Source organism: Harpegnathos saltator, unplaced genomic scaffold (assembly GCF_003227715.2).
Source record: "Harpegnathos saltator strain DR-91 unplaced genomic scaffold, Hsal_v8.6 scaffold285, whole genome shotgun sequence".
Classification (NCBI taxonomy): Eukaryota; Metazoa; Arthropoda; class Insecta; order Hymenoptera; family Formicidae; genus Harpegnathos; species Harpegnathos saltator.
Window position 1 is genome coordinate 389,010 of NW_020230078.1, and position 13,491 is coordinate 402,500.

General features: G+C 46.8%; 1 protein-coding gene across 1 annotated transcript in view; it reads right to left on the reverse strand.

The window, feature by feature from the left end:
- tara (SERTA domain-containing protein 2 taranis) overlaps positions 1-13,491 on the reverse strand; it is a 101,702-nt gene that overhangs the window by 82,706 nt on the left and 5,505 nt on the right. Inside the window, exon 2 of the mRNA XM_019845685.2 lies at positions 2,556-2,705. The gene's annotated coding sequence lies outside the window, so the exon portion shown is untranslated. The remainder of the gene's footprint in view (positions 1-2,555; positions 2,706-13,491) is intronic.

The following is a 13,491-nucleotide window of genomic DNA, read 5'->3' on the forward strand; positions in this document are numbered from 1 at the left end:
AGCATGCAATTTATAGGGAATATAATAACGAGGCATCTGTTCGTTCCTTTGGGATTAAATTCTAAGTCGATATTTAACAACGATATCAGTGTCCGGATATTAAATTCGTTAGACTTTAAATTTATAAAATCTATATTAAATATAATTTTAAATATACTCAAATATAAAGTAAATTTCATAAAATGCAGGAATCACACATACACATACACACATATACATGCACATAAAGAGAAAGAGCTTGTTCAAGAGAGACTTTGATAATACGTGAATCAAAATTATAACACCGCCTCGCTTCAATAAGGGGTTAAGTGACGAAATTCAGGTCGGTACGACCAGACCAAACAAGAAATCATCCTCACGTTACCGAGATTTTCCAGTTTGAAAATCTAACGGCCCCGAGTTTTGTATCTGTTGCGGATGCGGCGTTATTTATAAATTAATGGCAGCAAAATTCATGTCTCGTTAGGTTAGCTCGCGAGTTGCGCGTATTGCGATCAATCCCGGGTCACCTCAACTTTAAAGCCGGCCCTGCCTCATAGCTTATAGATCAAGCGAACTTACTGATCTATACTCGTTCCTCGTCATTCGTTTCTGATCTAACACTGCGAATGTCCTTCCGATATTCTACCTTACGTTGTCAGAGTAAATAATTATTATTCAGTCATTGCTACGAGATAAATATTACAGCCTTTTATTATTATGGCGCTACGGTCGCACGGTCGCAATGCCAGTCAGCGTCGAACAAAGTCGAGGATTTATCGCGGACGGCTCTCTCAGTTAATATACATAACGCCGGCTAATATTCGTCGCGCGCTTGTATTTTTGTATAAATTTTACATCCGACCGTGGCCGAACGCGGCCGAAAATATCCGAGATTTTTGCTCCGTTGTATCCATCGCGCGTCGAACGCAATTCCCCCTCTCGCCGCGCCCTTCGCTTCGCCACACCGCTATTCTACCCCTCTTCGTTCGCTCGGCTCTCTCCTCCGTCGTCCCGTCGCTCACTCTACTTCACCCTCTCTCTTTCCCTCGCTCTCGTTACATAGTCGATCCCTTCTCCGTCGCGCCACAACTTCGGGCAACGTCGGGCGCGCTCGCGCGACGTCGGCCGTGACTTTTGTTGCGCGCTTTGTAGAACGTATAAACGGATGAGGCTTTTTCCGGGACCGGCAACGCGTGCTACCTTGTGCCTCTCGCGCAGGATGCGACGGGGAGTAAAGTCAGCCGGACGAGAGCGCCGCACTTGGAGCACTCGTAGTCCGCTAATGATTCCCTCTCGCACAAGGTGTATGCGCGAACGGCAAATTCCAATAGCTTCAACAATTCAGCGACGGCTATTATGTCCGGCACCCCCCCCGCTGCCGTACATCCCTGAATTGTATCGGCGATAGCAACGGTTCATAGAATCCGGTTATCAAACCTGCGATTTCCTGCGCAGGGAGACAGTCGCGCAATCTCAGGTCCTCGTAGCAACGCTGAAAAGCATGTTACCGAGTCCTGCAGGATTCGACGGCGGTGGTGGCAGCGGCAGCGGCGGCGGCAGCAGCGGCGGCGGCGGCGGCGGCGGCAGCGGCGGCGGCGGCGACGGCGCGTCATTCACTCCCGGTCGAAGCCGGGTATAGCCCGTCACCGTGGCTGCATCACGCTTATACCCGTAGACTCCAACGCTCTCGGTCCCCGATGTTAGCGCGATCGATACGACGACCATCCCCCGTCGTCAGCCCGGCCGATTTTTTTCCGTTCGACCCTCGCGCCTGCGCGCACCACCGCGCGGTCTCCCCTTTCCGATTCCGAGCGAGCGGCGACTGGAGGAGGGTACCGCCACCGCCACCCGACGAAGCGGGACCGAGCGAGCGAGCGAGCGAGCGAACGGGCGAACGAGCGAGTGAGCGAGCGAGTGAGTGTGCGCGCGGCAACGACGAGAGGTTAGGTGAGGTGCGGCGAGACGCGGCGGGGTGAACGCGGCGAGGCGAGGCAAGGCGAGGCGAGGCGAGGCGAGGCGAGGCATGGAGCGACGCGGGTAGGTGCGGGACCAAGGGAGTGTGCCTTTATTATAGCCGCGCGCGCTTCTGCCATACCCCCGGCGCTCGAGCCAGAAACTCGGCGCTGCCAGGGATCGCCAATACCAATTTTGGAACGCGCCAACGTCGACCGAAATTCACAAACGAGATCTCGGAATTAGCAGGGAAAATGTGGGACCGCGCGGCTCGATCGATCTCTCGAAAAATATCAGGAGGGCAGCAGGAGCGAGATTAAATGTATTTATGTACATTACGTCGCGAGTTGGCGTGGCCGGGGGGGGGAGGGAAAGCGATGGTGAGGGAGGAGGAGGAGGAGGAGGGGGAGGAGGAGGAGGAGGAGGCGGCGGCGGGGGATCGGGGGTGACGCATTACGCGCGGACGACGCGAAACGAGCGGGCGGGTAATTTAACGAGAGGCGCCGTATTATTTTCGAATGGGACGTAAGGACGCTCGGCGAGATATCGCGTTCCACTTGCATCTTGCGCTTTGCGCGCGAGCACGAGTCTCGTGGAAAATGAGTCTAACGAGTACGTACCGAGCAGACTTTTGACATTTCCTGCAGATTATCAGGCGCCCCTGCCCCTCGATCCCTTCGCTCTTACGAAGAATGTCCCACGGATTCAGCGCCCTTGCTTCCGCGACGAGAGGAAGAGACGGAGGGAGAGAGAGAAATCCTTTGGCGAGTCTGAAATAAAATTTTCATCCCCCGCATTAATCTCCCGATACATCTTTCAGATTTAATCCCATCTTCTAGTTACACACGCGATACGATTGGAAATAATACATGCGGTCCTTACATTAACTAAACGCGCGACCCTTGGATTATATTCGTAGATCGCAGCGATGCGAGATTCGCCGAGTGGCTTGGACTCAGAGCTACTTGTACACATTTGTTTACCCTCAACGATTCGGTATCCTCTCGAAAGATGTAGCTGTCCAGACTGAAGCCATAAAAACGGGAACGCAGCGTCGAGCTTTATTGGCGCGCAAGTTCAGCCTCGCTCGGTCTTGAGACGCGTTCGATATTAATTGAAATAAATCAAACCGTCGATCACGCGTAATTGCTCAATTGCGACAAAGGCTTCCTCTTGGAGCGATCGCCGCTAATGAATATTACAATCGCGATGTAGATACGAAGATATATAGCGAGCTCGTCGGTGATATAATACCTTTTGAAGCGCGTGTGTACGCGCGCATGAAAGCGGGAGGATTAAATGAATTTCCTTCCGGATACCTCGCTAGAGTTTTCCTCGCTAATTACGATACCGACTGACTCAAGCAGGACCGCTTGTGATTGGCCTGAACAACCGAACTCAAAATTCGATGCGCCGACGCATCGCCTTTCTTTCCCGCTCGCTCGGCGGACATTTGTTGACGATTGCGGCACGCAGAGCGATTGGGGATTTATCGAATTTGATCTATCGTATTTTTCATCATTGAAAGACATTTCACATATAAATATGCAGGTATTTCCGTGCCACGCCGTCGTGTACCGCCACATTGATAACGAGTGAATGGAATTGGAGGGTGAATCGGATTGAACGCGAAGACTCGTTCCCCAGAGAAAGTATCGCGATCAGCCATGAGCGCGTAACTACTTCCCGACGATCGCGCGGAGAGCCGGGTCAAATTAATCCGAATATGTGGAAGTATGTGCACGTCGCTGCACGAATTTTTCATTGGAACGACTCACCGACGGCTATAGCGGCGAGGCAAATATTTCGATCACGTTTCACCTTATCGCAGGGTCGACGTCCTTTCTCTTAAGTGTCATCGTCAAATCCGCCTCCGCGGATAATTAATGAACGCAGACGACGCGATTGACAAGCAAACGACCATCGACGTTACAACGAAGTGCATCAACGACAAATTACGAGAAACTCAACGCGATTCGTTCGTGCGGGCCGCTTCCTAGGAGTTCCACTCTCTGGATTCTGGGGGAAGGTGAAATATATCGGGAGCCTCGGGAAAACCGAAAGCGTTCGCGGATTAGTTTGAGAAGCCACGAGGAGCCAGGTGAAAGTAGTTTATTAGTCGAGGAAGCGACAGCAAAATGGGCAAATTTTTTAATTCGATTTGCATAGCGATCTCAATTCTAGCGATAATCGATCAAACGGATAATCGATCATTTTCGTAAACTTACGGATTAACGTTAATGAGGAAACTCGAGTTGCCTCATATATCGCGCATAATTACTATAGTACCGACAGACACTCACAATTGCTAAAGCTACGTGATAGATTATCGACATTATCACCTAATTATTTATCGCGCAATCCTAACGCCTTCTGTATCCCGTTTATATTAATTGTACGTAAAGATTCAGTTTTGGTAGGAACAGAGAGAGAGAGAGAGAGAGAGAGAGAAAGAGACGCTGTCAACTCAAACGCGCTGTGCGGTAAATTTTACTTCGTCTACTTCATTGTAACGCTTGAACGTCGAAAACGTGAGAATCGACAAAATGATCTTACCTCGCACACAAATCTAACTTTAATTTCATCGGACACGTCGAAAACTTAATTTAGAGTTTTGGACTATTTAAAGAACGGCAGAAACCTCCCGTCGTGCCACCCGATTCGACGTTTTAATTTTTTAAAGTTTGCAATGACTTTTTCAAATAACGACCGTTTGCGAAAACGCTGTTGTCGGTGAAGCGCGCGACTCGGCAAAAATTTCTCTCTCTCTCTCTCTCTCTCTCTCTCTCTCTCTCTCTCTCTCTCTCTCTCTCTCTCCACCTCCCTCTCCCCACCTCTTTGTTTTTGCAGTAACAAACGCCAACGATAATTTCGGCACGCGGAATGACGACAAACGGCGACCGATACGTTTCCATTTCTGCTCGCGCGAATCGATCGGCGATTCGACTCGACTCGCGCGATGCCGCTCCAAGCATGCGGGAGATATTAGCGTGCCTCGTCAAGATTTTAACATGGCGATCGATCGGAGTCGGAGTTCATCAGCGGCGCGTGTGCATGCGTATGCACACGTGCGCACGCGTGCATACCACACACGTGTGCACGCACAGTGTATATACGCGTAGTCGTCAATTACGGAAAATCGAATTCGTCGTTTCGCGGTCGAAATTCGTACCGATCCGTTCTCCGCTCATATATATTAAGCATGCTACAAAATAATACATAGCCGTGGTGATGTCCATGCAGCTGCAACTGGCCGTGCAAGCTGGACGCGTAGCGGTGAGTCCGGAGCTCTCCGTTTCTCGCCCGCTCCCCCATCTCTCTCTCTTTCCCCACCATCCCCTACACCCCGTTCTCTCTCTCTCCCTCTCCCTCTCCCCCCTCTCCCTCCCTCTCTCTCTCTCTCTCTCTGTCTCTGTCTCTGTCTCTCTCCTTCTCTTCCTTTCTCCGCCACCCTCTCGCTTTGCCGCCCGTTTCTCCTCTCGCGCTCTCTCGCACCAGCTCTCGCGAGCGCGCGCGCGCTTCCCTCCGTTTCTCCGCTTCTGAGTTATATTTAGGTGAACTCTGGTATTATCCGACGGGCTGACGGACGTACGAGCGGATGGACGTACGGACGGATGTACGAACGGACCCGTCGTACCAACTGGAACCAGAGGGCTTTTACTATCCTGTCCGTTACGTCTGACGGCCCGCGACACGGTAGCTCACGGGTCCAGTTCGATGGATCGATATACGTCGACATCCGGCTGGCCGGCCGGCCGGTCGGTTGGTCGGTCGGTCGGTCGGTCGGTCGATCGGTCGGTCGCGAGACCGAGCAAAATCCGCGGATCTATTTAAGCTGTCCGGTGACCGGCAGCCGAAATCCTCGCTCAACTTTCGCTAGCTTCCTCACGGAAGTTCGCCGGTCGTCGTAGGAAAAATATCGCGAGCGCGGCGGTCGGCTGTTACCGACGAGAAGGAAATTGCCGCGTCGATTTAATGAAATTCCTCCGCTGAAAACGTCCGATTTCTCTCTTTCTCTCTCTCTCTCTCTCTCTCTCTCTCTCTCTCTCTCTCTCTCTCTCTCTCTCTCTCTCTCTCTCTCTCTGACCTTTTCCCAGAGACCTCCGGCTATTTTTTAGTATTTTACAGTATATAAATTGTATATACGCGTAGTGTGATGTATAAGATTTGTTTTGCGCTCATGTTTTACTCAGGATAACGGATTCATCGCGAAGCCGTTATTATCATTATTATTGTTATTATTACCGAATTAAAGACACAAGGGTAATAATTTTGTGCACGACCTCCATAGTCCAAAGTACAATTTTGCCGAGCCAAAACATCGCGGAGAAAAAAAGATTGAGGAACTATTAGTATATACCCGGTCATTCTTCTCACTGTCAAATCCACCCCAAATCGCTCCGGGAACCAATATCGGAGGGAAGCGCGGGGAACACGGTACATCCACTGTACAGCTAACCGTACACGCGCGCCCAGGACGCAATTAGTACAGGTACAGGTAAGGGCGCACAACAGTGAACGCGGCGGAGAGAGGAGCTAGGGGCAGAGGTGAAAAACAGAGCCGCGATACAGATTGTACAAATTGAAGGATGTCTCGCGCGCGATCCCGCGATGGCGAACGGACGCGTGCGTTCGCGTAGTAAAATTTCGCAATTTCTATTTTATTTATCGTTATGCGCGCCCGTAGGATGACGCGTCGGTCACGTGGTCACGCACCACCTCCGCTCGCGCGTAATCGCAATGTATGTGTGCGTGTGTTCCTTTTTTTTCTCTCTCTCTCTCTCTCTCTCTTTTTTTCATTTCTATTTTATATACATATATTACCGCGCGCGCGCGCGCATACGCGCACACACACACACACACACCACACACAGAGTCGCGCGCGGTGCCGCGAATACTCGTTATAGCGTAATTGTATTATTTGTCGGCCCGCGCCGTATACGTACAAGCCGGCGGTAGGGCTTCGAGCCCCGTGTCGATGGATCGATACGTCCATCTGCTCTCGCCGCGCGCGATTCGCCGAGTGTAGAGCGAGTCGAATGTTTCCCGTCGTTTTCCCGTCACCTCGCCGATTCGATCGCCTACCGCGATAAACGCTTCATCGCCGATATCGCGCGCGTTAGCGTCCGATTTTTCCGAAAGTCAATCGATCTCGGCTGTCTTGCTCGGAAGAGAAGACAGCATGCGATGGGGTGGAAACCGGAGACACACCGGCGCGGCGGCACGGTTGACTTTTCACAGGGAAACATAAACATTTCTGACAGCGAACACACTTCGGTACACTCAAAGACGGCCGTTTGTCGATTTTTTTCTTTTCTTGTTTTTTTTTCCTTTAAATTGTATGTCGCGCAAATGTGGCGGGGGCAATGCGTTTAGTTTGTAATACTTTTCCGCTCGATGATGCCATCGGGACGGGGTACAATTATGAAGCGTGAATCGAACATTTCGTATTGCCTGAGTAACTCGTTTACCAAATGAGGGAATATTTTTGTCGGTACAATATGCACCTTCAATGTGCGTGACCTTTGACTTTCGGTTTATGGACAATTGCGAGTGTTTTGAGGTGTTACGATATTTTATAAGACAGTTATGAATGACGTAATTTGCGTGTCGATTTTTCAGCGGTGATTCTTTCATGTGTGAACTTCGTCTTTTACCGGTGTATCACAGCGGTAAGCATGGAGGAGACGTAACGGCACACACGTCGCCATTAGATAGACATGTCATCTTCTTGTGTTCTTGGGGGTCTAACCTTCTCGAAGCGTTAATCGAGAAATTCCTTCGATTTCTTCTTACGTTTCGAAATATGTCTCCTTTTCACAACATGACTCTCCGAGCGAGAAAAATAAAAAGTAGCTCGTATAAATATTCTATGGTATGTCTCTGTACGGCGAGATATCACTTCACGTTGTATCGTATGATCTACAGTATTTTAAGTAGAAGAAGCGAAGAATAGAACAATAGATGTATGTGAACCCGAGAACGTGGTTTCCTGCGCTGATACCAGGCAAATAATTTCAAAAGCAGCATTGTTTTACTTCAATATAACGCGAACGAAAAACTATAACAGCCGTTACAACGACTCGTTTAGATAATCTTATTAATTTCAATTCACACACACATATGCGCACGCGCGCGCATGCACACACACACACACACACACACACGCTATTATCAACACATCGATATTAAATTTATTAATTAATATTAATATATATAATACAACCTAATATAATATAGTTGATATATTATTAATATTGATATAATATAATGTAAATAAAGCTGGGAAGTTTATCGATCGTATTTTGTTTTATAGAAAAAAATTCTGTCTTATAAGGACTTTTTTATTCGATTAAGAACAGAAATGTTAGTAATCGCGAAAACTTGTTATTTTATCTTAATCCACCATGAATTGAAATTGTATAATTTTTATCACTTCATTTTACAGGAAAAGTTTCTTTTTTTTATATTAGTCGACATAACTTTTTTACGTTAATATTTTATAAGCAATGTCAAGGTGATAATAAAATTCACGTTAGAACATTTCATCTGATTTTTTATCTTTCCGTCTCACTCTGTCTCGGTTTCTACAAATTTTTGAAGGTAGTGAGGTAATTTGGCACCACAACGAGTTATATGTAAATATAGCAAAACCAAAAATTTGACCGTTACTGACTCGAATTCTTTTTTCAAATTTCGTGGAAGCGATATCTAACTTACTACGCGAATTTGAGCAGGGAGGCAAATTTCCGAAAAAATAACGCCTTTCGCAATCAAGAACGCCAATGACGCGCGGTTGAAGATGAATATAACCAGAAATCGTGTGTGTCGGATACTTTCAAAAATTCATAACCGCGTAATTGAATCACGCAGAATTCCTCTCTGTGACACAAAGGGACTAATTTTATCGACAATGCACAGGTGTTGCGCGTGCGTGTTTATTCGTTTGCCGAAATAATACATACATTAATATCCTAATAACGCTGCCAATATCGTCTCGAATTTCGACGAATCTAGTTGATTTTTTTCCCGTGCGAATTCGAGCGAAGCTGTCCGCTGTGCGTTCACATGCCGAATGGATGGAGAAGAAGAGACCGAATGATTATGAGAATGATCTATTGCGCATAATTCCCCGACTCCTTCACCGCGCGAATATATCTGAGTATACGAACGTTGCTGCATCGCACGCATCTGAAGTGCATCGCACTTGCGTAGAACGAGAGCGTCTATCCAGGAGGGAAATAGGCGCGAGAAAGAAATTATGTATGCGTTTCCTTCGCGCTCTAGGTAGGCCAGATCATCATCGTGAGAACGTAGGTGGCGAATTGCCTACCTGCGAGTAAACTTCGAACCACGAGAGCGGCGGTTACATGCAGCAAGTTACTAATACTAATCACAAGTTGTGTGTTGGTCACTATATAATTCCGTAATTGGAATATCAAGTAAGCTCTTAAATATCAATATATGCAGATATATAGATAGTATCTACATCGTGAGTAACAGGTGAGTTAAAAACAACAGTTGGAACTTTATATATATATATATACCGTATATATACCGTAAAATTATTATATTCTTGCACACACGGACTAACTTTTTATAACTCAGAGACATCAAGAATGAATATGAAAGTTTTTGAGATCCATTCCTCTAATTTCTATTTTTCTTCTCCTTCTAGGTATAAAATTCCGACGATGAATAGAGGACTGTAACGTCAAGTGCTCAGCGGTAAAACTGCGTGTTATTAATAACAATTCCATATTTCTCACGGTCAGATAAACGAATTTTAAAACTGAAAAATCAAACCAAAGCGCGAACGCGCGCGACGATCATTCACTGCGCCTCGAGGAAGTTTTCGGGATTTTCGAAAAATAGGAACACTGCGGAATCGATCGTGCGGTAGCTGGCAGTGACGATTTGCGGAATCGCCAACTCGGTAGCAGAATTGTGAGAGCGATGGAGACGAGAATAGAGCGAAAGAGAAAGAGATAGAGAGGGAGTGAAACATGTACCATGGGAGGTGAGGGGATAGAGAGAAATAGATAGCAGAGGAAGAGAGAGGGCGAGAAAGAGGAACGGAGAGGAAGAGAAATAGAAATAGAGAGAGTAAGAGATAGACAGACAGATAAACAGAGGGAGAGACAGAAAGAGAGAGAGAGAGAGAGGGGGGGGGTGAGGAGACGGGGAGAGCGAAATGGAGGAAGAGGAAGAGAGATAGGGGAAGGGGGAGAGAGAGACAGTATGATAAAGTGGCAGAGAGAAAGAGACAGAGCGAGAAATCGAGAGATGAAGGGAAAGGGAGGTAGAATCGAGAGCGCTGCGCAGAACCACGGCAGCATCGTCGTGGCCTCATCGACCTAACCTACTTTAGCGAGGGACGCCCGCACGAGGTCGACGGTGGCGCCGTCGCCCGAGGACGTCCGACGGCGACGACGACGCCGCCGAGCCTAGCGAACTAACGGCCGTTCTCCAATGCGTCCTCGTATCCAGCAGTATTACGTTCCTCTCTCTCTCTCTCTCCCTCTCTCTCTTTCTCTCTCTCTCTCTCTCTCTCTCTCCCTCTCTCTCTTTCTCTCTCTCTCTCTCTCTCTCTCTCTCTCTATCTCTCTCTCTCTCTCTCTCTCTCAGTCTCTCTTTCGCTCTCTGTCCCTCTCTCGTTCTTTCTCTCTCTCTCTCTCTCTCTCTCTCTCTCTCTCTCTCTCTCTCTCTTTTTCTCTGTAGTTGTCTCTTTCCTCCTCTCATCGTTCCTGCTGGCGTCCTCCTCCACCACCTCCACCATCTCCTCCTCTTTTTCCTCCCTCTGCCTCTTCTCCTCTCCACCTTCTCCTCCTCCTCCTCCACCTCCTCTTTTCTCTCGGACTCTTTTCCACGCCATTATAACCTTATCCTTTTCCCGTTTCCTCCCTTTTTTAATTTATAATCGCACGAACCCTGCAAGAACAGGTGGATTAAAAGGAATTGGCGGGAATTCACTCGATGGAATTGAATTCCTAATCTCCGAAATCGGAGATTGGCGGATTGGCTTTCCAGTTTTCGAATTCGTTCATACACGAATTCTTTCGATTTCGGATTATTGGTTTTCATAAGGAACTAGAGAGACGACTTCTTTTAATTGTAATCCTTCGTGCATTCGTGTATTTCTCTTTTCTGGAAAATTTCAACGTGAATTCCGTCCGATAAATGTGAAACTCGAAAAGCAAAAATGATCTATATCGGAAATGATCGTTTTACAGGTGGTTTCGTACGCGTATATGTCACAACTGACGGCGGAGCAGATTTATATGCATATGTGCGTTTTTGTCAATATATATATATATATATATATATCCTTCTCAATAACAGACGGTTTATTATTTTGCATAATTTTCAGGCTAGAGATAAATTAGTAACGATGTTTGGAATGTAAACGACGAAATTCGAGTGGGTACACAACAAACGTGTTGGCGCGTGCGTTATGAATTTCATTTGTTATTCACTTAATGCGCGTTCGCGATCGTTAGAAAAATCCGCTGAGATAAACGCTGTAGTGTCCCGCTTCGTCGTTCGATCGGATTCATAAAAATTCCCCTTGCCTTGAAATTGCCCTTGAATTTTCCGGGCGTATTATACATCGATATGACAGCTCGCCGGCGAGTTATTAAGAGTCACACCGTCGTTTTGCAGAATATTTCTCCATATCGCGTTATACTTGCGTATGTTTCGAATAATGCGATTAAATCCGCTCAAATTGGAATTAAGCTCATTGCGGTTATGAAAAATCGAAAGAAACGTCGATGTCGATGTGACGTAACATTCGCGAGCACAACCCGTCCGACTCTTTCCTTCCACGACATTAACTGCGGAGAAGTCGCTGACTCGGATTGGAAAACGTTATGCCGTGATCCGGGCGCGCCTTCTCCCGGTGACTAGAGCGACCGAAGCGACTAGAGAGAGCTTGAGTCATAGAGTGAATCACGCGTTATCTACTATCCGCTCACCGTCCTGGACACATTCTTACGGGATTCATTCCTCTCTCACGATAATGCGCCATTTTGCAGTACACACGTACTACGCACGCACGCAGTGCATCTCGGAGCGTTCAAGAAAAATCATGTAATCTTGAAAATTCCACGTTGTACATAATAATTCAACGTTAAATCAGATTATATTTTATTTCATAAAATGACGCGTTGACTGCGCGTTCTGGACTGAACAGACAATTGCCGTTTATAATGATGAGCTACAAAAATTAGCTCGGTTCTGATTAATAATTTTCACATCGACATTGTTCAATATTGTAATTTTTCACCTTTTCTTTCTCAATCGTCCTACATATACGGATGGGATATGGCACACGAATTTTATAAAGAATATAAAGAGGAATATAAAGAGTTTTAGATTCAGTTCGGGAAAAGAGCAAAAAATGAGTGAATAAAAATTGATTTTCATAACGATAACTAACTGAAATAATGAAATAAAAAAGAAATAGTTCCTTTCCTCGGTCGATCTTTTTGTTACCAGAGCAAGAGACGAAGCGGCCGATTAGCCGAAAAAGGATAGTTAAAAATTTAAGAAGCGCATGAAACTTTTTGCGATTATTCTTCTTTATCTACATATATATATTTTATATCGTCTACAGAAGACTGAGAGAAAATATAAATAGAAAGAAAAAAATTACAAGACGGTCCATTGTCGTATAATCTCTTACGCGGGCACGACATTTTTCATCGGACGCATCGTTCATAGAGCGAACAGTCGCGAGTTAATAAATCGTCAAGGATGGTAGACAAATCGACGCGATTCGTCTACCCGAAATCCCTCTACGAGAAGCTTGCATTTCGCCAGATAACCGACGGGATTCAACAATAATAGGATGTTCGTAGCAATGACTGTCTTTTTTTGTGCCCTCGCAATCGAATCGGATGCGTAGTGATATGTACTAATTCGGCAGTGAGCTCATCAGCCTCGACCAGGAGTTGACAGGCGATAAATTATTAATTGTGTGGCCACACCAAGAGAGAGAGAGAGAGAGAGAGAGAGAGAGAGAGAGAGAGAGAGAGAGAGAGAGAGAGAGAGAGAGAGAGAGAGAAAGAGAGAGAGGGAGGGAGAGTAGGGCCGCCCTGTTTTCGACAGGTACGTGATATTAAAATGCCTTGTCGAGTGCCTTTTTCGTCATATTAAATTTCAATCAATGCCTCGTTCTAGCGACGTACCGATTTATTACGTTCGAGCGCTGCCAGCGATAAGAGATACTACCGATACGCGTTCACTCTCGCGTCGGCGAGAGGATCGAAATTCGAAATTGCATTCTTCTCACGCGGTGCAAATGCAGCACATCGACATTTAATAATTTTAAGAAAAAGAGCCACTCGGCGTGGCTCCTTCAATCAATAGCGAAAAATTTGAACGCAGCATTTTCCGGAAGGCTGCGTTTCGTCGCAACCTGGGGCTCCTCATACGCATTAATTACTTCCGATTCTATCAGCCCGGTATGAATAAATTTGAAATTTTTTCGTCGTATCTTTTTCACGATTTGTGCTTCTCCGTTGGGCCCGCACGATGTTGCGCATCCGGTCA